The sequence below is a fragment of the Lissotriton helveticus genome, chromosome 5_1 (genome assembly GCF_964261635.1).
Source record: "Lissotriton helveticus chromosome 5_1, aLisHel1.1, whole genome shotgun sequence".
Lineage (NCBI taxonomy): Eukaryota > Metazoa > Chordata > Amphibia > Caudata > Salamandridae > Lissotriton > Lissotriton helveticus.
The window spans coordinates 842891012-842912434 of NC_136065.1; the positions used below are offsets into that span (position 1 = coordinate 842891012).

Here is a 21423-nt window from a genome sequence, read left to right on the forward strand (position 1 = left end):
GCTGGCCGACGGACATATCTAAATATGGATTATGGTATTTTACTCTGTCATCCTGATGGTGTAAATAATGTGCTACAACTCTAGCTCTGCCCTGTGTGTTATAACTTCTCATTTGCAGCTCTCCACATTTCGTCTGTATCAGAGCTTTCAGTAAAACATTTTGGCAGTCTACTATGAACATTTCTTTACCAACCCTTTAAAACTTTAGATCAGACAAGGGAGACCTGCAGTCATTTCAAGACTTTATTATTTCATTTTTTAGGTTTTCTTATTAATGCTCAAATAACATCTAAAAGTGTTAATATTATCAAAACAAAACAGTTCAAACATGATGACCCACAAAATGGAAATAAATTGGCTAGAGTTACATCTGTTCCAATGAGAATTTGGTACACTTCTTCCTTTCACAACAACTACACCTTCGGTAACTGATGGCTGAACTGAATGTAATTGTAGGATAGGGCCAATGTCCCTTTATCTTCTATTTATTCTACACTGCCTGCCATGGTGACATTATATCCTAGCCTTGTTTCTCTGAACTGAATTCTAGATGAAACCCAGATCTACTTCAATTCCTTTGCTTTTTGTCAACATGCCTCAGTAATAGATCACATGACACAGATCCTTCACCAGATGACACTCCTGGCTTTCATGCTAAACTCACCAAAAAACAGAAATGTTTAATTTCCTTCACCCACTGCACAGTTTTCCCCTACCATATCCTTGCCCCTTTGTATCTTAACCAGCCCGTTTGTTCCAGAACCTTAAGATTCATCTAGACAATCAAAGGTGACCGTCCCAGTCCATTAGCTGCACAGTAAAGACTGCAGACTATCAATCACTCGACATATTGCACTTGGCCAAAAACCATATGTACAACAAAGAGTTGTACGTTCTTGCTATCTCAACAACATCATAGGACATACACAATACTCTGTCCCCCCTGAAGTGAGAATTTTATGACTCACTCAAACTGCTCAACATCTCCTCCAAGTTTCCTTTTAGCCACAAAGGAGACTGAGTACACAACAGGGCTTTATTTCTGATTGTCTCTTCAAGGCTGTACACAGCCTATCGCCTCCCCATTTCTCCACGAGCATCTCCAGATCTATTTCTACTTCTACATGGTCTCTATGCTGGGCTCAAGGCAAACTTGTGGTGTCTACGTTGAGTGCCATCATTTTCTTGAATTGTCCACACTGGAACTCACTCCGTATCCTAAATATCATTCATATATTGATACAGCTGTGCTAAACTACTACTTTGCTACGTTTCATCCTTCCACCTCTTCGTTCTCTGCAATCCACTAACCCATTGAGCGCCTTGGAGTGTAGACAGAGGTTTTTTTGCAGCAATACTATCGCCAACCAATAGTTACCAATCCAAGACCTCTGAAAGGGCGGTAGGGGCACAAATGCCGCCTTTACAGGACATGCAACCAACTCTGACCCAGCTTTGCTGGCTTAGCAGAAACCAATAACTACTGTACATTTTTCTCAATTCCCCTGTCTAGGTTTGTCTTTATCCGAAACATCAAGCACTGGCTAAGAGACTAACCCGAATCAGCCATGACCAAATGGAAAGGAAATACGACTTCAAAGAGAGTGAACAATACAAACAGCTCAGAAAGGTTCTATTTACAGTAAATCAAGTGATCATCACAATGCGTCCACAAAGTTGTGTTTTGTCTTCTAACTGAAAATTATAACTTTTCTCACTTTACATGACAGCAAGACAGTAGCAACTGCACTGTTCATCTACATCTCAGATTTGGCTTTAGGTATGTCCAGAGATGTGACAGAGGGGATAAAGGTGATACACCAAACAACATTGCTGACTTTTTATCAACGACTCTTTCCTTGATTTATTTATTGTACTGTGCTGATGGTGCCAAACACTGTTTTTTGGGACTGGGAGTGGTTTTCATAGGAAAGAGGAGCTAACAGCCTGTGCTGGATTAAATTGGCTTTGAATATATAAATATAGGTAGAAAGCTGCCCACTTTCCCTACCCCAAGGATGAACCCATTTAGAGAAACAATTGCTTTCTGTAATTCTCAAAATTTGCAAACCTGAAGATGTCTGAGGCCAATATCAAAATCATTGACATTTAGAAAGCCATTTACAGAAGATGCCTCACGCGCAGGAAGCGGTGGGGTTTGTGGAGAGAGGTACACCTGCAGCATAGACTGGGGGACCTAAAGATCCCTTTAAAAGTCCACAAGTTTCATACAGTGGATGACGAAGGCAAGAGATGGGCTGAGTAGGTAACTGATGGGCAGGGTGCAGGAGTCGGAAGTCCAGGCCCGGTAGCTGTACAGTCCCTGCAGTGTTCGGTTCCCACCTTCAGCATCTCTCTCTGAGCTATCAGCCCAGTCATTCACCCCAGGTGATAACATCCTCCTGCCAGCGACCCCTGCGGCAGCCCCTGCAGCTGCACCTGCTGCAGCAGCTGCAGCCACTCTCAGAGAGGTGCCTGATGACCCATAGCGGCTAGGGGCCCGCACGCGGACACGGGAAGCTCGGCCCGCTCCGCGGCCTCCCCGGCCACCTCCTCCTCGGCCCCCTCTGCTCTCCACATTGTGACAGAGGAATGCTGCGAGTAGCAGGAGGGTCCAGCAGGCTGCCGTGGTTCGGAGATTCATCTCAAGAGTCCCAGGGGTCACAATCTGTAAATCAAAGAGAAGAAAAATGATTAGACATGAATAATTAGTTCAATTGTGTAGAAAAAGTAAAAAGTGCAAAAGACCACAGTTGGCTAGGATCCACCATGTACCTCAAGAAAGCAATAATTTAGTTAAGGAAGCCCCAATACCCCTATAGTATTTTTAATATATTCCTTGTGGAACATACACTCTGATTTATCTACCAAATGTAGCACAAATTTAACACTGCAGTCCTTGAACCGTAGCCCCCATCAACTAAGAGCGCCAGGACTCTTGAAGAACACAATCCACCAGAGGTTCTCAATGTTCTCGGCAAACAACACCGTACCCCAGAAAGAAATCAGTATATGCCAGAACCACATTGTGCAGGTCAACAAAGAGTGCCACAGGTACCTACCAATTATCTGTTAGACTCACCCTGTTCAACTAAACAAACAGCCACCTCAACCAGACTATGTGTATCCAACAAATAAATCTGTAGACCAGGAACTTCCAGTGAAAGTAACATCATCTGCACCTCAACATCAAGCAGCATTGCCTAGAACTAGCCTGCTCAGTTCTGCATTCTACACTGAAGCCCAGGAACTCTATCCGCCAGAACCACTATGTGAACATCAAATAATTGAACCTCAACAAAACAAACCTCCTCCTAACAAAATAGTGCTGAGCTATTTAGAGATCTTTGTCATAGCTGCAGAGTTCCATGGACTCCCAGGCAACCTGCCTTTCGCGCCTAGATGGTCTTTCCCAACACCTTGGCCCCCGTACATTTTCTGAATATAAAGTACAAGTTACTTTAGCAGCACTTGTTGGTCCTTTTCTCGGATGGCCAAAGGTAACAATGTAACTTCATAATTGTTTAGATTTCTGCTAGCTCAGTTTTGAAAAGCTGATCCTGACAGCCCCTCTGCCAGTGGTGTATGTACAAAGAGCTGTGTTTTGTAAGTAGAGACAGACTATACACTTCAGACAGCGGAAATGACTGGTTATTTGCGATTAAGAAATGTAGGCTTTTTCTTGGTTGGCTTGGGCTCCTTGGTCTGAGTGTCCTGACACCAGGCAAAGCAAAGCTGTCGAAATGCCAGTAAGTATAATATTCTTCCTATTTGCTCCTTGTAACCTTAGGCGTTTGTAACTATTGGCCCATTCTGTGTATATCCCTTAAATATCGAAGCTAGAAAATTGAGATATACAAATATCAAGCAACAAAATATCTAAACAAGTATCAAAAGGTAAGTTTTGATTTTCTCTACCTAACTCCACATCTATATACCTTGATGATATATATATTCAAGGTACATAGATGTGGAGTTAGGAATAGTAAATCTATGCCTTCTCTATATGTACTTACCTTTTGATATTTTGGTCTTCAATACTTTGTCCACGCTATTCTTATATCTGGATATTCTTAGTCTCGATATTCAGTAATACAATCCGCATTCTATCACATGATCTTGTGCCCACATATGTATTCAAATGCTGTTTACAGTTGTGTGCTGCTATTAAAACATTTAAGAACTACTTTTATAATGCTTCCATTGTAAATCATTACATGGTGAGAATAACTTATCAATTTACATCCCTACTTATATCTATTCTAACATATCACACCAAGGCCCATTCCAGCCTATTTGCATTTTAATAACAATCTCCATTCACCGTTGAGGGCCTGTTGGTCCAAATTAAGTAGTGCACCCCTTCTAAAGCAACCAGTTTATTTTTAAACTATACTCATTGTACATACGATATTGAAATATTTAAATATATCTCGTATTTCGTATGCAATAATCTCCCAGTGATTCCCAAACTTTCTAGAACCATGATCCAAATTTTACAACAACAAACTTTTGCAACCCACTTAACTTTAATGTACATGAGGCGGGGTGATTTTCTAAATCATCATGTGTTTGAGCATTGTCATTTGAGTCAGCATATTTTTCATTGAAATGGCCAATAAATGTGCACCGACATAAAGTTTACTGTACAGCACACAAATGATTATGCATGGTAATCTGGTTCTAGCGAATGTTTAACAGTTTTTGCATCACCAAGGAAAGTGTCTTGATTTGTTTTGATCCTTCTAAAATCTCTGTTTCCAGCACACATTTCTAAATTACAAAAGAATGTAATAAAATGTGGATCTTAAATAAATTGATTGAAGTATCTTTATTATCACAACACCGGGGAGGCTTGCGACACAAAGGAGAAAACAACTGCAACTGGCCACAGGCTCTACATTCCTACTGATGTCACATACATTCCAGAGGAGAATGCCATATTTAAAGGCAAAGATACAACACATCTCCCTTTTTATAATGATAAAAATTATGAAAAGGAAAAAGAAACAAAAACATGTAAAATTCATTAAATAGGATAACTATACTAAAAATACAAGAAACACATAAAAACCTCATCTAAGATAATAGTCTTGTAAATACAGTGGAGATCTTTTAGCTCTGGAACTGCGAAGGAGATGATGAGAAATGTCATGAGAAGCTTCATGCAAATTGTTTGAACATTTAGATCTTGACTTCACATCACCATCCCTCTCCCTACATTTTGCCAAACGAGACATGCTCCAAACATGCCCACCAGCAAGCATGACAACATTTTTCATAACCTTTACTATGCGTCTAGGCCCAAAATATTTAGATTCTCCTTTGGGTGACCACACTGCCTTTTTAACATAAACAAAATCACCCACCTTCCATACATCTTTCTTTGCTCCCATTTTTGTATCAAACCTCCGCTTGTAGTTATTTTGGTAGTTCCTAACTCTCCAATTGTTTACAACACAACCCCTATCCTTAACACTTAACCATAAAGGATTGAGTTTAGAACCAGCCATCCTACCCTTCAGTCTTTTAAAAGGAGAACAACCAGTAACACTGTTGGGTGTGTTTCTATGAGGCCACAACTTTTCTCTAAGAACAGGTTTAAGCGGGACTCCCAACTCCAAAGAGGTTTGTGCGGAAGCTCTAATCAGTCTATTCATGCTCTCCACCAAACCATTTGCCTGGGGAGCATAAAGAGCAGTTCTTTTGTGAGTAATTGATAAATCATTTAAAAAATCTGTAAATTCCTGTGAAGTGAACTGCACTCCATTATCGGAGACTTGGATGTCAGGAATCCCTTCACAAGTGAAAGCATCCTTCAAAAACTCAATAACATTCCTAGAAGTGACAGAACTCATGCAAGAAGCAGACACCCACTTAGATGTATAATCTACTAACACAACCACAAATCTTTCAGAAGGAGCCAAATTATCAAAAGGACCGACTAATTCCACTGCTAGCTTGGACCAAGTATCAAAAGGTAAGTTTTGATTTTCTCTACCTAACTCCACATCTATGTACCTTGATGGTATATATCTTCAAGGTACATAGATGTGGAGTTAGGAATAGTAAATCTATGCCTTCTCTGTATGTACCTACCTTTTGATATTTTGGTCTTCAATACTTTGTCCACTCTATTCTTATATCTGGAGATTCTCAGCCTTGATATTCAGTAATACAATCCTCATTCTATCACGTGATCTTGTGCCCACATATGTATTCAAATGTCGTTTACAGTTGTGTGCTGCTATTAAAACATTTAAGAACTACTTTTATAATGCTTCCATTGTAAATCATTACATGGTGAGAATAACTTATCAATTTACATCCCTACCTATATCTATTCTAACATATCACACCGAGGCCCATTCCAGCCTATTTGCATTTTAATAACAATCTCCATTCACCGTTGAGGGCCTGTTGGTCCAAATTAAGTAGTGCACCCCTTCTAAAGCAACCAGTTTATTTTTAAACTATACTCATTGTACATACGATATTGAAATATTTAAATATATCTCGTACTTCATATGCAATAATCTCCCAGTGATTCCCAAACTTTCTAGAACCATGATCCAAATTTTACAACAACAAACTTTTGCAACCCACTTAACTTTAATGTACATGAGGCGGGGTGATTTTCTAAATCATCATGTGTTTGAGCATTGTCATTTCAGTCAGCATATTTTCCATTGAAATGGCCAATAAATTTGCACAGACATAAAGTTTACTATACAGCACACAACAATTATGCATGGTAATCTGGTTCTAGCGAATGTTTAACAGTTTTTACATCACCAAGGAAAGTGTCTTGATTTGTTTTGATCCTTCTAACATCTCTGTTTCCAACACACATTTCTAAATTACAAAAGAATGTAATAAAATGTGGATCCTGAATAAATTGATTGAAGTATCTTTATTAGCACAACACCGGGGAGGCTTGTGGCACAAAGGAGAAAACAACTGCAACTGGCCACAGGCTCTACATTCCTACTGATGTCACATACATTCCAGAGAAGAATGCCATATTTAAAGGCAAAGATACAACACATCTCCCTTTTTATAATAATAAAAATGATGAAAAGGAAAAGAAACAAAAACATGTAAAATTCATTAAATAGGATAACAATACTAAAAATACAAGAAACACATAAAAACCTCATCTAAGATAATAGTCTTGTAAATACAGTGGAGATATTTTAGCTCTGGAACTGCGAAGGAGATGATGAGAAATGTCATGAGAAGCTTCATGCAAATTATTGGAACATTTAGATCTTGACTTCACATCACCACCCCCCTCCCTACATTTTGCCAAACGAGACATGCTCCAAACATCCCCACCAGCAAGCATGACAACATTCTTCATAACCTTTACTATGCGTCTAGGCCCAAAATATTTAGATTCTCCTTTGGGTGACCACACTGCCTTTTTAATATAAACAAAATCACCCACCTTCCATACATCTTTCTTTGCTCCCATTTTTGTATCAAACCTCTGCTTGTAGTTATTTTGGTAGTTCCTAACTCTCCAATTGTTTACAACACAACCCCTATCCTTAACACTTAACCATAAAGGATTGAGTTTAGAACCAGCCATCCTACCCTTCAGTCTTTTAAAAGGAGAGCAACCAGTAACACTGTTGGGTGTGTTTCTATGAGCCCACAACTTTTCTCTAAGAACAGGTTTAAGCGGGACTCTCAACTCCAAAGAGGTTTGTGCGGAAGCTCTAATCAGTCTATTCATGCTCTCCACCAAACCATTTGCCTGGGGAGCATAAAGAGCAGTTCTTTGGTGAGTAATTGATAAATCATATAAAAAATCTGTAAATTCCTGTGAAGTGAACTGCACTCCATTATCGGAGATTAGGATGTCAGGAATCCCTTCACAAGCGAAAGCATCCTTCAAAAACTCAATAACATTCCTAGAAGTGACAGAACTCATGCAAGAAGCAGACACCCACTTAGATGTATAATCTACTAACACAACCACAAATCTTTCAGAAGGAGCCAAATTATCAAAAGGACCGACTAAATCCACTGCTAGCTTGGACCAAGGACGTTCAGGTATTGCCACAGGGGAAAGGTGAGTAGTTCTTATTTTCCTTGATTTGTCATTCCCCGCACAGATGAGCAATCTTTAAAAACTCCCTCAACTTGACGATCTACTTCAGGCCACCAGTACGATTCCCTAGCCTTTGTGAGACTACGCCCCAAATGTCCCTCATGAGCAAGGTTAATTACCTTTTCACGCATCAACAAAGGGGGAATAAGTCTGTCTCCCAGAAAAAGTTCACCTTGTACAATGTTTAACTCCTCCCTGACGTTCCAATATCCTTTTGCACAATCAGGAACATCTTTCAAAACAGGCCAACCATTGACCACAAAATTCAAAATATGTACTCTGGCTTCATCATTCATAAAACAATTTTTTCACTCAACTTCATTTAATGCTGATTCTTTCACCCACGAAACTGTGTGACAATCCGATATATATATACCAGGTATAGGCCCATACGGCAGGACACGCCAATGCAGAGTAATTATTTGCATCCCAATAGACATAGTTGTCTTGAAGAGGTGGATTGACTGCACCAAGATGTATGCAAAGGAGGAAGTGATGGGGTGGTGTTTACTACACCTGTACTAGAGACAGCTGTAGATATCGCTGATACTGAAAATTCACCTGTGGTCCTTTTTTCTAGTGGCCAGTCGAGTGCTGTTTCCTTAGAATCCCCCACACATTCCCTTAAAACCGCCCCTGACTCCCATATACTAAAAATTCTTTCCTAGAACATAGCGGGTCTATGTAATGAATTGGCCTGCCCTGACTGGGGGTCATACATAGACTCGAAGGACATCTGTTTATTCCAAGAAACATGGGCACGGGAGGAACAATATCGTTTGGGATTCGCTTCATTTTCTGTTGCTGCTAAATGGGCGGGAAAAGGTCGCCCGTCTAGGGGGCTAACAATTTGGGTGGCAACCCATTTGGGTTGCAGTGTCAAAACCATGGACACAGCTACAGAGGATGTCCAGTGTGTAATTTTAGAATGGCCGAATGGTTTCAGATTGGCAGTGGTTAATATCTACTCAAGACCTGTGAGTGCTTCATCTGTGTCTGGAACCATCAAAGAATTATCCTCCTTTCTAACTAACATTCCTGAGGGTGTTATGTTTGTCGTGGGAGGTGATCTTAACTCCCAATTTGAACCACTTGACGGTCTGTTAGATTCCTTAAATCAGGAGGAGGATGATGCCTGGAAAATTCCACAAGTATCGGGTCCCCCGGCAAGAGCATGGACCCCCCTAGCTGTACAAATTACTTCACTGACTTTAACACACTCAATTAGGGCGTGTAATGGGCGTACAAAGTCTGATAACCCACCTGCCTTTACTTTCCACCAGGCAGGGAGGAGGGCACGCCTTGACTATATTTTTGTCGAGTGCAGCGTCTGGAATAGAATCCTAGACTTCAGGGTCACACATAGGGGGGAGAGTGACCACAACCCACTAATCTTAGATTTTAAAATTCCAGGCCTTGATAGGGGCATTTCACCACCGCAACCTGATATTCCTAATATGTCTACCCTATCAAGTAACAGACGCAGGGTAAGATGGGATAAGTTGGCCAAAAATCCTAACGGTCTAGCCAAACTATATGCTCAGGTAATTCCAGTACTGGAGGACGTTGCTGTTCTTATAGGAGAGCATCCTGTGAATTCCTTTTATGAAAAACTGGGAAAACTACATACTGTACTAATAAGCACCCTCAAAGAAATTTTAAATCCCATAGGACTAAGTAATGGCGGGGTCTGTAGAAATCCATCCTGGTATAATAAGGCATGTAGACAGGCGAAAGGTGACCTGCTAGTGGTTTTAAAGCAGAATAACAACAGGGACCTTATAAAAGCCAGGAGACAAGTATACAGGAACCTTATACGCCATGCTAAGGATGAATGGGAGATGGAGAAATGGGTAAACCTAACAACAGCGCTTGCGGTTAAAGATGCACGTAAGTTCTGGCAAATTGTGAGCACTGGCTCCCTCGAGCCAGATCAGGCAGTAACACCTAATATTGCTGCTGAGGTATGGGAATAACACTTTGCCGTACTGTATAAGGAAGATATTCATGGCACAAATGCTCCCATGCCTGATGTAGCAAGTACTCTAGTCTCTGCTCCGCTGGAGCTCAGGTTCTCCCTAGTAGAGGTTCGTGCGGCCATAGCTAAGCTCCCTGCGGGAAAAGCGCCAGGACTGGATAAGGTCCCGGGGGACCTTTATAAACAGGAACCCGAGATATGGGCCCCCTATATTCAAGAAATTTTTAATGCTGTTCTCAGGGGGATGGCACCCCCAAATACTTGGCTGGGAGCCGAGCTGGTCCCAATCTTTAAGAAGGGGTCACCTCTCCTCCCAGCCAACTATAGGCCAATCAGCCTAATAGATGTATCCCAGAAACTTTTCTCAAGGCTGATTTTGGACCGCCTCTTAGATTGGGTTGAGGACTCAGAAATTCTGAGTGATTATCAGGCAGGCTTCAGAAGAAATGTATCCACCACTGACCAGATTTTTAGATTAAACATGCTCTTCTGGAAAACGGTCAAAGTCCAGGGCGGTTCGCTTTATACTGTTTTCGTTGACCTCCGTGCGGCCTTTGATTTGGTCCCACGGGGGAAACTCTGGAGTGTATTGAGGGAGTTAGGCATTCCAACCCCCCTCTTAAATATTCTAATTCGCCTCCATTCACAGAATTTCGCAAGGGTCAGGTGTGGGAGACACAGCAATTTGTCATCTAGCTTCTCCGTTGGCAGGGGGGTAAGGCAGGGTTGTGTCTTGGCACCAACCCTGTTTTGCCTCTATGTCAATGGAGTAATCATCCACCTGAACACGGTCACCAACAGAGACGCCCCAGGGCTCGCTGGTGAAGGGATCTCTGCGATTATGTTTGCAGATGATACCCTGTTGCTGGCAAAGACACCAATGGGCATACAGCGAGTCTTGGATGCTTTTGTCTCATTCTGCCATGATCGGGGATTAGAAATAAATACATCCAAAACGAAATTCATGATTTTTAACCCACCAAAAACATCCCGCCCTAATCCTGCTATAGGTGGAGTTCGTTTGGAGAGAGTCCAAACGTTTGAATATCTGGGACTAACTCTAAACGAGGATATGACTTGGGTACAACATCAGATTAAAACCCAATTAAAACTCTCACAAAAAGCAGGAGGGATTCTTAAACTTCTGAATCAAACTGTCTCTAAACCTATCTCTTCTCCCCTTGAAATCTATAAAATGCAGGCACGGGGAGCGGCGATCTACGGTGGTGAATTATGGGGTAACAGTTGCCGCCCTGAAATCACCACTATAGAAAATAGGTTTCTTAGGCAGCTGGTATCCCTGCCTGCTAGTACGCCCCTACTTCCCCTTAGGCTGGACTTGGGACTCAGACCACTCAAGGAAGAATTAGGACTTAAACCTCTTACTTTCTGGAGACGTCTCTGGGTAACCCCTGAACTTGCCAGTTACAGGCGCGAGCTTACAGAACTCTTAAAAGCCCCAAATGTTTGGAACTTCCCTTGGCTGAAATATATTAGGCAGGAGTTTGACAGGCTAGGTTGCCCTTTATTATGGACTAACCCTGAAGAAGCGTGCAGAGGTTTATCCCGACGAGAATTGGTTGGTCTGTATCATGACAAAAATATGTTCGCCTGTCTAACCAATGCTCAAATTGGGACAATGACGAGATCATTCCTGGGTCTAAAGGATCATTACAAACTCGAGTCTGCTTTTGATATCATCAGCCCCAATGGTCATAGGAAGCTTTACCTCCAATGGAGATATGACTCCCTACCGATAAGAGCTTTGACCTCATGCTGGCATCCTAATGCCCCCAGAAACTGTCCTGCGTGTAGTGCTGAAGTAGAGTCTGAGTTACACACGGTTTTCTTTTGCCCTTCCTATAAGATTTCTAGGAAGAAGTGGATTGTCCCCATCTGCAAAAACCTGGGCATTAGGCAGTGTGTTCACTCCTATCTAATATTAAAAACTGACTTGTCACTAATAATTGTTTTTGCGGTCACGAAATTCCTGGCTGCCATGTGGAACACCAGAAGAAAATATCTGGAAAAATGAGATGCAATGCAACTATGTAATCTGTCTAGGTGTTCTGGGGGTTGTGATGACCTGAGGCTTTTCTGGGGGATTGGCCTCTGATTTGTTTTTCAATAATGTTTTTATTTAGAAGGATTTTAATGCTATTGGCACCTTCGTGCTTTTTTTGACAACTGTAATGTTTATGATGTATTTTATTGTTTATTCTTTTATGACATTTCTTCTGTCGAAATAAAGATAAAGATGATGATGATGATATATATATATATATATATATATATATATATATATATATATATATATATATATATATATATATATATATATATTTATTTATTTATATATATATATATATATATATATATCCATACTAATATTATAAAGAGAGAGCCCAAACCTGTGAGGCGGGTAATCTCAGTAACCACAGCACCAATCATAACACCCAATACAGGTTTGGAAAGGGCAGTTGCAGCAGAAGGACATAGGCTATGCAGACGGCCACCATATACATTTCTTTTTTTTTAAATTGTTTTTATTAACTTTTCAAGAAACAGTGGTGTTCATCACAATCATACAGTGCAATACATACAATTGTACCATAGGACACCATATACATTTAAAAGGTAAAAGAACCGTGCCAGCAAAGTAGTCCCTTGTGGGCGTGTCTGCGTTGTGCTGTGGGCGTGGGCTGGGGGCGTGACTAACGCTGGGGGCGTGTGGTACGGCCATCACATTGTGGGCTGTGGGCGTGTGCTGGGGGCGTGACAAATGCTGGGGGCGTGACAAACGCTGGGGGCGTGAGTCCACCCTTCATGCCATGTGAGTCGTACATACAAGCGCCAATTACGTTGCTGCGCAACATCAAGGGGCACACTGGGGGCGTGAGAAACGCTGGGGGCGTGTGTCCGGCCTTCATGCCATGTGAACTCAATTGCGCTGCATCAAGGGGCACGCTGGGGGCGTGAGAAACGCTGGGGGCGTGTGCTACGTTCCGCCCTTCATGCCATGTGGGTCGTACATTAATCAGAAGATCGTCTGCTGTGGCCGTGTGCAGGGGGCATGACAAACGCGTACAGCTGGAGGCCTGGTAAGTAACATTACTGCAGCCTCTCCTGCGCGCTGTTACTGAACTCTCTCATTCAACGAAATTAGGCACTCCTGCTACCATTAACCAGGGCTCTAGCCGGGCTCAGGCGGCGGATCAGTACACTAATTACACACGCCTGATAACATCAACCAGCGCTGCAGCTGGGCCTCAAGCGGGGGAACACGCGCCTGCTAACATCAAACAGGCCTGCATCTGGGCCTCAAGCAGGGGAACACGCAAATGAGCGTGTCTGCGTGGACAATTACTGCAGCCTCTCCTACTCGCTGGCACTGAACTTTCTCATTAAACGGATTTATCCGCGGCTGATAACTCTCTCATTCAACGACATTACACGCGCCTGCTAACATCAACCAGGGCTGTAGCCGGGCTCAGGCGGCGGATCACTACACCAATTACACACGCCTGCTAACATCAGCCAGGGCTGCAGCTGGCCCTTCTCCGTCCCTATTCTAATGAAACAAAAAATGTTGTCTACCGCGAGATTTTAAAATAAATTGCCCTTGCCAAATACACACATTACACACATTCTTTTTCCTACCCGGAGAACGTCGGGACGGGCTGCTAGTATATATATATATATATATTCATTAAAAAAAAAGGTTAAACCTTTGTTATAGTGAAGTATAGTTAGAAAAACGTTATTCTTTCCATATAAATCAAACTTAAAATTCACAAACCGAGTTGAATATACTTGGCATGGAATGGAGGTGCGCAAGTCATAATAATTTGAAGGTGTTCTGTAATTATAAATGAAAGGTATAAGTATAAGTTTCTAAATCTAAATTGATATGTACTTTAATTTCTGTTTGTAGATAAAGAATAAATAAAGCTATATTAATGTAAAGGTGGTGTGTGAATTATACATTTAAGATATAACTATAACTTAAGAATTTCTAATGTTTGTGTATTGTAAGTTTGATTTGTTGTCTAGATGGTTTTCTTATCTAAAATAAAGGTTTAACCTTTGTTTTTTTTATTACATTTCAACTTTTTTTTTTTTAATTGCAATTGTAGAGTTTACTATCGTCGAGTGGAGTGTCATTAAGTGGCATGTGGTACTCCAGAGATCCAGAGTGGGGGAGAGTGATGTAACGTGTGCTGTCGTTGAGTATAGTGTGTCCCGTGCTCTCCACAGCACTGGAGTCAAGCTATCCTGGCTGATGACGGCTGATAGCCAGAAACCGGTCCTAGGATGCTTGATTCCGGTCCAGGGAAGACATGGCTTGGCAGTTCGGGCTGGACTGTTCCCATGAGCCACAGGATCAAGACTGATTTGCATATGGCCATGTCTGAACTTGGGTGGTGTGGTGAGCAAAAAAACAATGGATTTAGACCCAGATCTCTGTACTGGGGTGAATGTATGACATTGTTCTGCATTCTGTCCATCAACTGTTGTTTTTGCATTTGTCACCCGAGTGGGACGGGTATGCTCAGACGTGAGTCCCGTGCTCTCCACGTCCCTGGAGTCAAGCTATACTGGCTAATGACGGCTGATAGCCAGAAACCAGTCCTAGGATGCTTGATTCCGGTCCAGGGAAGACATGGCTTGGCGTTTCGGGCTGGACTGTTTCCATGAGGCACAGGGTCAAGGCTGATTTGCATTTGGCCATGTCTGAACTGGGGTGGTGTGGTGAGAAAAAGAACAATGGATTTAGGCCCAGATCTCTGTACTGGGGTGAATGTATGACATTGTTCTGCATTCTGTCCATCAACTGTTGTTTTTGCATTCGTCAACCCGAGTGGGACGGATATGCTCAGACGTGAGTCCCGTCCTCTCCACACCACTGGAGTCAAGCTATCCTGGCTGATGACGGCTGATAGCCAGAAACCGGACCTAGGATGCTTGATTCCGGTCCAGGGAAGACATGGCTTGGCGGTTGGGGCTGGGCTATTCCCATGAGGCACAGGGTCAGGGCTGATTTGCATATGGCCATGTCTGAGCTGGGGAGGTCTGGTGAGCAAAAAAACGATGGATTTAGGCCCAGATCTCTGTACTAGGGTCAATGTATGACATTGTTCTGCATTCTGTCCATCAACTGTTGATTTTGCATTTGTCGTGGAGTATAGTGTCGTAGGGTGGAATAGAGTGGAGTAGAGTGGAATGTGGTATAGTGAAATGGCGTACAGTGGATTAGTGTACAGTGGAGTGGCATGGAGTGTTAAACATTAGAGTGAGGTAGAGTGCAGTGGTGTAGAGTGGGGAGGTGTAGAGTAGAGTAGAGTAGAGTAGAGTAGAGTAGAGTAGAGTAGAGTAGAGTAGAGTAGAGTAGAGTAGCAACAGTGGAGTAAATTGTTATATAGTATAGTAGCATGTTGTATAGTACAGTGGCGTGGAGCACACTAGAGTGGACAGGTGTAGTGCAGAGTTGAGTAAATTGTTACAAATTGGAGTGGCGTCTTGTACAGTGGAGTGGTGTGTTGTACAGTGTTCCAAAGTGTCATAGAGTAGAGTAAAGTGTTGTACAGTGTAGTATAGGGGCATAAAACGCACAATAGTGTGGTACAGTGGGGAAGTGTAGAGTGGAGTGTTGTACAGTGCTATTGAGTGAGGTAAAGTGTTGTGCAGTGGAGTAGAGTGTAGTGTAGTCCAGTGCAGTCCAGTGGAGTGGTGTAGCACAGAGTGTAGTAGAGTGTTCTAGAGTACAGTGGCGTGGAATTAAGTAGATTTAAGTGGCATAGTATACTATGGAGTAAAATGTTGTAGAGTGGTGTGGTGTGTGGTACAATTAATTGGATTGCTGTATAGTAGAGTGTTGGAAGGTGTTGTAGAGTAGAGTCCAGTGTCATAGAGTGGATTACAATGTTGTACAGTGTGAGTGGTGTGGAGTAGAGTAAAGTATTATACAGTATGGTAGAGTGGAGTTGAATAGACTGACGTACATTTGAGTGGCATAGAGTATCGTACAGTGGAGTGCCGTAGAGGGCAGTAGGGGTGCCATAGAGAGCAGTAGTAAAGTACAGTGGAATATAGTGCTGTTGTTTCTGATACAATACCGCATATTAACTGGGGGGGAGTGGTGTACGAGGAGATGTGTAGTGTGTCATAGAGTGAGTAGAGTGTCGTAAAGTGCTAAAGAGTAAAGTAGAGTGTTGAACATTGGCACTGAGAGTAGTACATTTTTGCACAGTGTAGTGCTATATAATGGAATATAGAATAGTAGATTGGAGGAGCGTAGACTGTTGTTGAGGGGAGTATAGTGTTGTTGATAGGAGCATAGTGGAGTGGGTGGACGGGAGTTAGAAAGAGTGGAATGGCATGGAATGGAGTAGCAGACAGTGGAGTGGAGTAGAGTGTAGTGGGGTACATCGAAACAGTGTGCAGTGAAGTGCTGTAGAGTGGAGGGACATAGAGTGGAGTGGGGTGGAGTAGAGTGGACTGGCACAAACTGGAATAGCCTAAAGCGGAGTGGCACACAGAGGAGGGGACTGGCATAGAGTGGAGTGGTATAGAACAGAGTGTGGTAGGGTGGAGTGGCATACAGTGGATTAGCGTATAGTGGAGTGGAGTAGAGGGGAGGGGAGGGGCATGGAATAGCATATATTGGAATAGCATACACTGTAGTAGCATGCACTGAAATAGCATACTGTGGAGCAGTGTAGAGTGGAGTGGCGAACAGGAAAGTGGCGTACACTGGAGTGCTATAAAATGGAGTGGCATAGATTGAAATAGTGTACAGTAGAGTGGCATAGAGTGAAGTGGCGTAGAGTGGAGTGACATAGTGTGGAGTGGGATATAGAGGGGTAGCATACAGTGGAATAGTGTACAGTGTTGAGGCGCACAGTAGAGTGGGGTAGAGTGGAGTGACATAGAGTCAAATAGGGTAGAGTTGAGTGGCACAGAGTGTAGTTACACACAGTGGAATGGCATCCAGTGGAGTGGCATAGAGTGGAGTGAAGTATGGTGGAGTGGGATAGATTGGAGCTGTGTATAGTGGAGTTACGTAGAGTGTAATAGCATAGAGTGGAGTGTTGTGGAGTGGAGTAGAGTGGGGGGGTGTAAAGGAAAATAGCATACAGTGGAGCAGCAAAGAGTGAAGTGGCATTGAGTGTATTGTGTTCAAGTGTAATAGTATACAGTGGAGTAGAGTATAGTGCAGTGGCATAGAGTGGAGCGACATACAGTGGAGTGAGGTACAGTGTAGTGGCATAAAGTACAATAGCGTAGAGTGGAGTGGTGAGAGTGTAATAGAGTAAAGTGGAGTGTCATACAGTGGAGTGTCATCGAGCGGACCGGCATAAAATGGACTGAGGCACAGTGCAGTGGAGTACAGTGGAATACCATAGAGTGAAGTGGCGTAGTTTGAAGTGGTGTATATTGGAGTGGCATACATTGGAATAGTGTACACTGGAGTGGTGTACTGTGGATGGCGTAGAATTGAATAGTATAGAGTGGGGTGGAGGACAGTGAGGTAGCATACAGTAGAGAGGCATAGAGTGGAGTGAGGTACAGTGTAGTAGTGGACAGTGGAATAGCGGTGGAGTGGCATAAAATGTAGTGACATCTAGTAGATTGTTGTAGAGAGCACTAGATAGAGTGGAGTGTTGTAGATTTGAGCGTTACTCGCGTACAGTGTAGTGATGTAGAGTGTAGTGGCACAGAGTAGAATAGCATACAGTATAGTGACATAGAAATGAGTACTGTACAGTGGAATAGGGTAGAGTGCAGTAAGGTAGAATGGATTGGCACACAGTGGAATGGTGTACACTGGAGTGGCATAGAATGGAGTGATGTACAGTGTAAGAGTGTAAAGTGAATTGTTATATAGTTGAGTGGCATAAAGTGGACTGGTGTACAGTGCAGTGGCATAGACTGGAGAGTCATAAAGTGGAATGGAGTACCATATAGTGGAGTGGGGTATAGTAGTGTTCTGGCGTTCAATGGTGTTGTATACAGCGGAATGGCAGGTATTAGAGTGCCGTACAGTTGAGAATGAAGTGACATGGAGCGGAATTGCGTAGAGGTGAATGTCATACATTCATTCATTCATCTTTATTTCGATACACTGTATCATAAAAGTTACATAAAATAACACGGGTCATACGAAGGAACATTACATCATTCCACTATCATAAATGGATATAATACAGCCATTAGGATTCATAAGAGGGAACAGTCAATCGTAATATAAAAGCCATCCATAAATAATATAAAAAGGCACAGTAAACTCATATTTCTTAAAATTACGATCTGATCTTAACAAATTAAAAGCTTATTACTACAAGGCAATAACAGTTCTCAATAAAATCCTAGAATTTTTCACCAACTTTTTTTCTAATAAAATTCACTGCTAACAAGAACCTGCTAATACCAAAGACAATGACCTGGCGTGAATCTCTTTTTAAAATTCTTTCTGCTTCATGTTCGCATACCTATGTTTATACAAAGGGGTTTGATCCATCTTTTCCTTGGAGTCATATAAGCTGGGCAGAGAAACAGAGTATCTTCCCTAGCCTTCCCTGTGCACATCATGCATTTATCATCGCTATCATTAGTTCACCTTGCTATGCATGGTTTCAACATTAATACTCCGTATCTATACTTTAAGTACAATGTTTTCGCCAACGGTGGATTTACTTTGTTTAGGAATGATTCAAAGCTAGGGTTTACTTTAAATAAAAGAAATTCATTAGTCAAGGATCCATTTGTTGTGTCATTAGTTCTATTGTTATCCATGTAAGCCCAGAAGGATACTTTTAAGGTCTTCTTTGAACACATGGTCAATATGGATGGATTACTCCAAAAATGTGCTAAACCAACCCTCTCTAGCCATGTTCTAATGTGTTTGAACCATGTAATGCAGTTAGAAACATCTAGGTCTTTTATCTCTACTAGAGCCGCTCCATAGTCCAGCAGCTCAGGTGTTGTCCAGATCCTGTCATGTCATAGAGTGGGGTTGCGTACATTGGAATGGTGTTGAGTATACTGCGTACAGTATATTATCAGACAGTTAAGTGACATAGACTGGAGTGTTGCACAGTTGCGCGGCATTCACTGGAATAGCATGCAGTGGAGTGCTGTACAGTGCAGTGGCACAGAGTGGAGTGTGTTAGAGTGTAGTGGCGTAAAGTGGAATAGCATAGAGTGGAGTGGAGTGCAGTGAAGTTGATTAGAGTGGAGTGTCATACAGTTGAGAGTTGTAGAGCGGAGTGGTGTAGAGTCGAGTGAAATACAGTGTAGTGGCATACATTGGAATAGCATAGAATGGAGTGGTGTGTATTTGAGTGACAAACAGTGGAATACCGTACATTAGGGTGGAGTAGAGTGGAGTAGCGTGGAGTAGAGAGGCGGAGAGTAGAGTGCAATAGTATACAGTGGAGTACTGTACAGTAGAGTGGCATACAATGGAGTGAGATAAAGTGTAGTGGTGTACGGTGGAACAGAATAGACTGGAGTTGTGAAGAGTGGAGTGTCATACAGTATATTGGCGTAAAGTGGAGTGTTGTAGGGTGGAATGCTGTAAGGTGGTGTGTGGTACAGTGGGGCAAGGTAGAGTGTAATAGGGTAGACTGTTGTGGCGTACCATGTAATAGCATACTCTGGAGTGGCGTAGGGTGGAGTGTTGTAGAGTTGAGCTGCGTACAGTGGAATAGCGTAGAGTGGAGTGGTGTAGAGTGGAGTGGTATAGAGTGGAATGGCATACTGTGGAGTAGCGGACAGTGAAGTGGTGTGTATTAAAGTGGTGTACAATGGAGTAGCATAGAGTGTAATAGCATAGAGTGTAGCGTTGCAAAGTGGAATTGAAATTGAATATCTCCAGTTGTACTGATTGAATATTTGTGGTTCTGGTATCATTTTATTCATTAATATTTACTCTATTTCTCTAAATTGGCTTTGTCTTGTGCCATGTTTTCACTTTGTTTCTGTTTCAGTGCTGCATAAATACTTTTGCATCTAAGTTAAGCTTAGCAGCTTTGTGCCAAGCTATCAGAGGGTTAAGTACGGGTTTATATAATGAGTTTTGTGGTTCACCCTGAAAATATTTGTGTTTATTATTTGAGTGGGGCTTCCACCCCTTTCAACTGATAACACGATTTCATACACTGTCACTTTGTAACGCTGTCGCCCCCCTTTTAGCTACTGATTGGTGTACTCTTGCATCAGAGTCACCTTTCATTGGTGGAATAGCGAATATGCGAAAAAAAATTCTGCTAATGGCAACATTGTATATGTTTTAAATAATCTGTTTTACTTTCCGAGGTGGAAGTAAAAAGGGAACCAAATGCACGGGCATGGGACAAGGATCACCAACTGCCCTCTCCTTGTGATGGCCCTGGTCTTAGAATGTGTTGCATGATTGGCCTTTAATCACATTCCAATTCATTTGCATTCCTTGCCACATAACTTACTACACCCTAAAATATTTTTTGTCCATCCTGGCTGCAGATTTACATAGGGACCCTGTTCATAATTCTGAGAGATTTCTTGGAAAGAAGAGTCTGTAGTAGTATGTGCAAACAAAATAATACTGAACACAAGAGATATTTCAGCTCTTGACTGGACACACAAAACACTAACGCATCCTTGGAAGCCAGGTTCACCATATTATTAGAGGGAGCCAGTTTATTATAGCAGTTCTATGATGATGCAAGGTGTCTCTTCTCACAAGTATGATGGTCCATGAAAAATACCCTGGAATGAAAGAACTCACACTAACTCAAGAACAATAAATGACCAACTTATATATCAATTTTGGATAGCACCAACCAATCAGTGCTGGACGCCCAAACTTGCCATCTCCTGAACCCAGAAAGTAGGGCTCAAGTCCTATTCAAAATTGGAGAAAGAACTATTAACACCGGTAATGTGTATCGATGTCACTTGATATTAAGTGACTGTCACAGCCTTATTGCGCTCACTATTACAGTAATGGATGAGGTAAAACATTAGCAATATATATTATATATATGCATGTAAATATTCCATTTACAGTGCATATATTCATATTTAAAGCACATGCTGGAGTCTAAGTGGTGTATGTTCATGTAATGTTTTGATTAGTATCCCGAAGAGGCCTCCTGACTATGTGAGCACTATACAAACTAATTTAGATTTTATCCTAGAGGGAAATGTGAAAAGAACATTTATTTTCCTAATGAGGATCACCTGCATATTTTCCACTTATTGAAAAGATGATCTTTGAATGGCTCAAAGTAATATATTAAAACAAGAGTTACACTTGCCTGATATACTTAAAATGGTCAGT

General features: G+C 42.0%; 1 long non-coding RNA gene across 1 annotated transcript in view; it reads right to left on the reverse strand.

Moving 5' to 3' along the window:
• Positions 1-229: 229 nt before the first annotated feature.
• The window catches only part of LOC144753408 (uncharacterized), a 102748-nt gene continuing 81554 nt past the window's right edge, over positions 230-21423 (reverse strand). Inside the window, exon 2 of the long non-coding RNA XR_013594344.1 lies at positions 230-2668. This is a non-coding gene — a long non-coding RNA (uncharacterized LOC144753408). The remainder of the gene's footprint in view (positions 2669-21423) is intronic.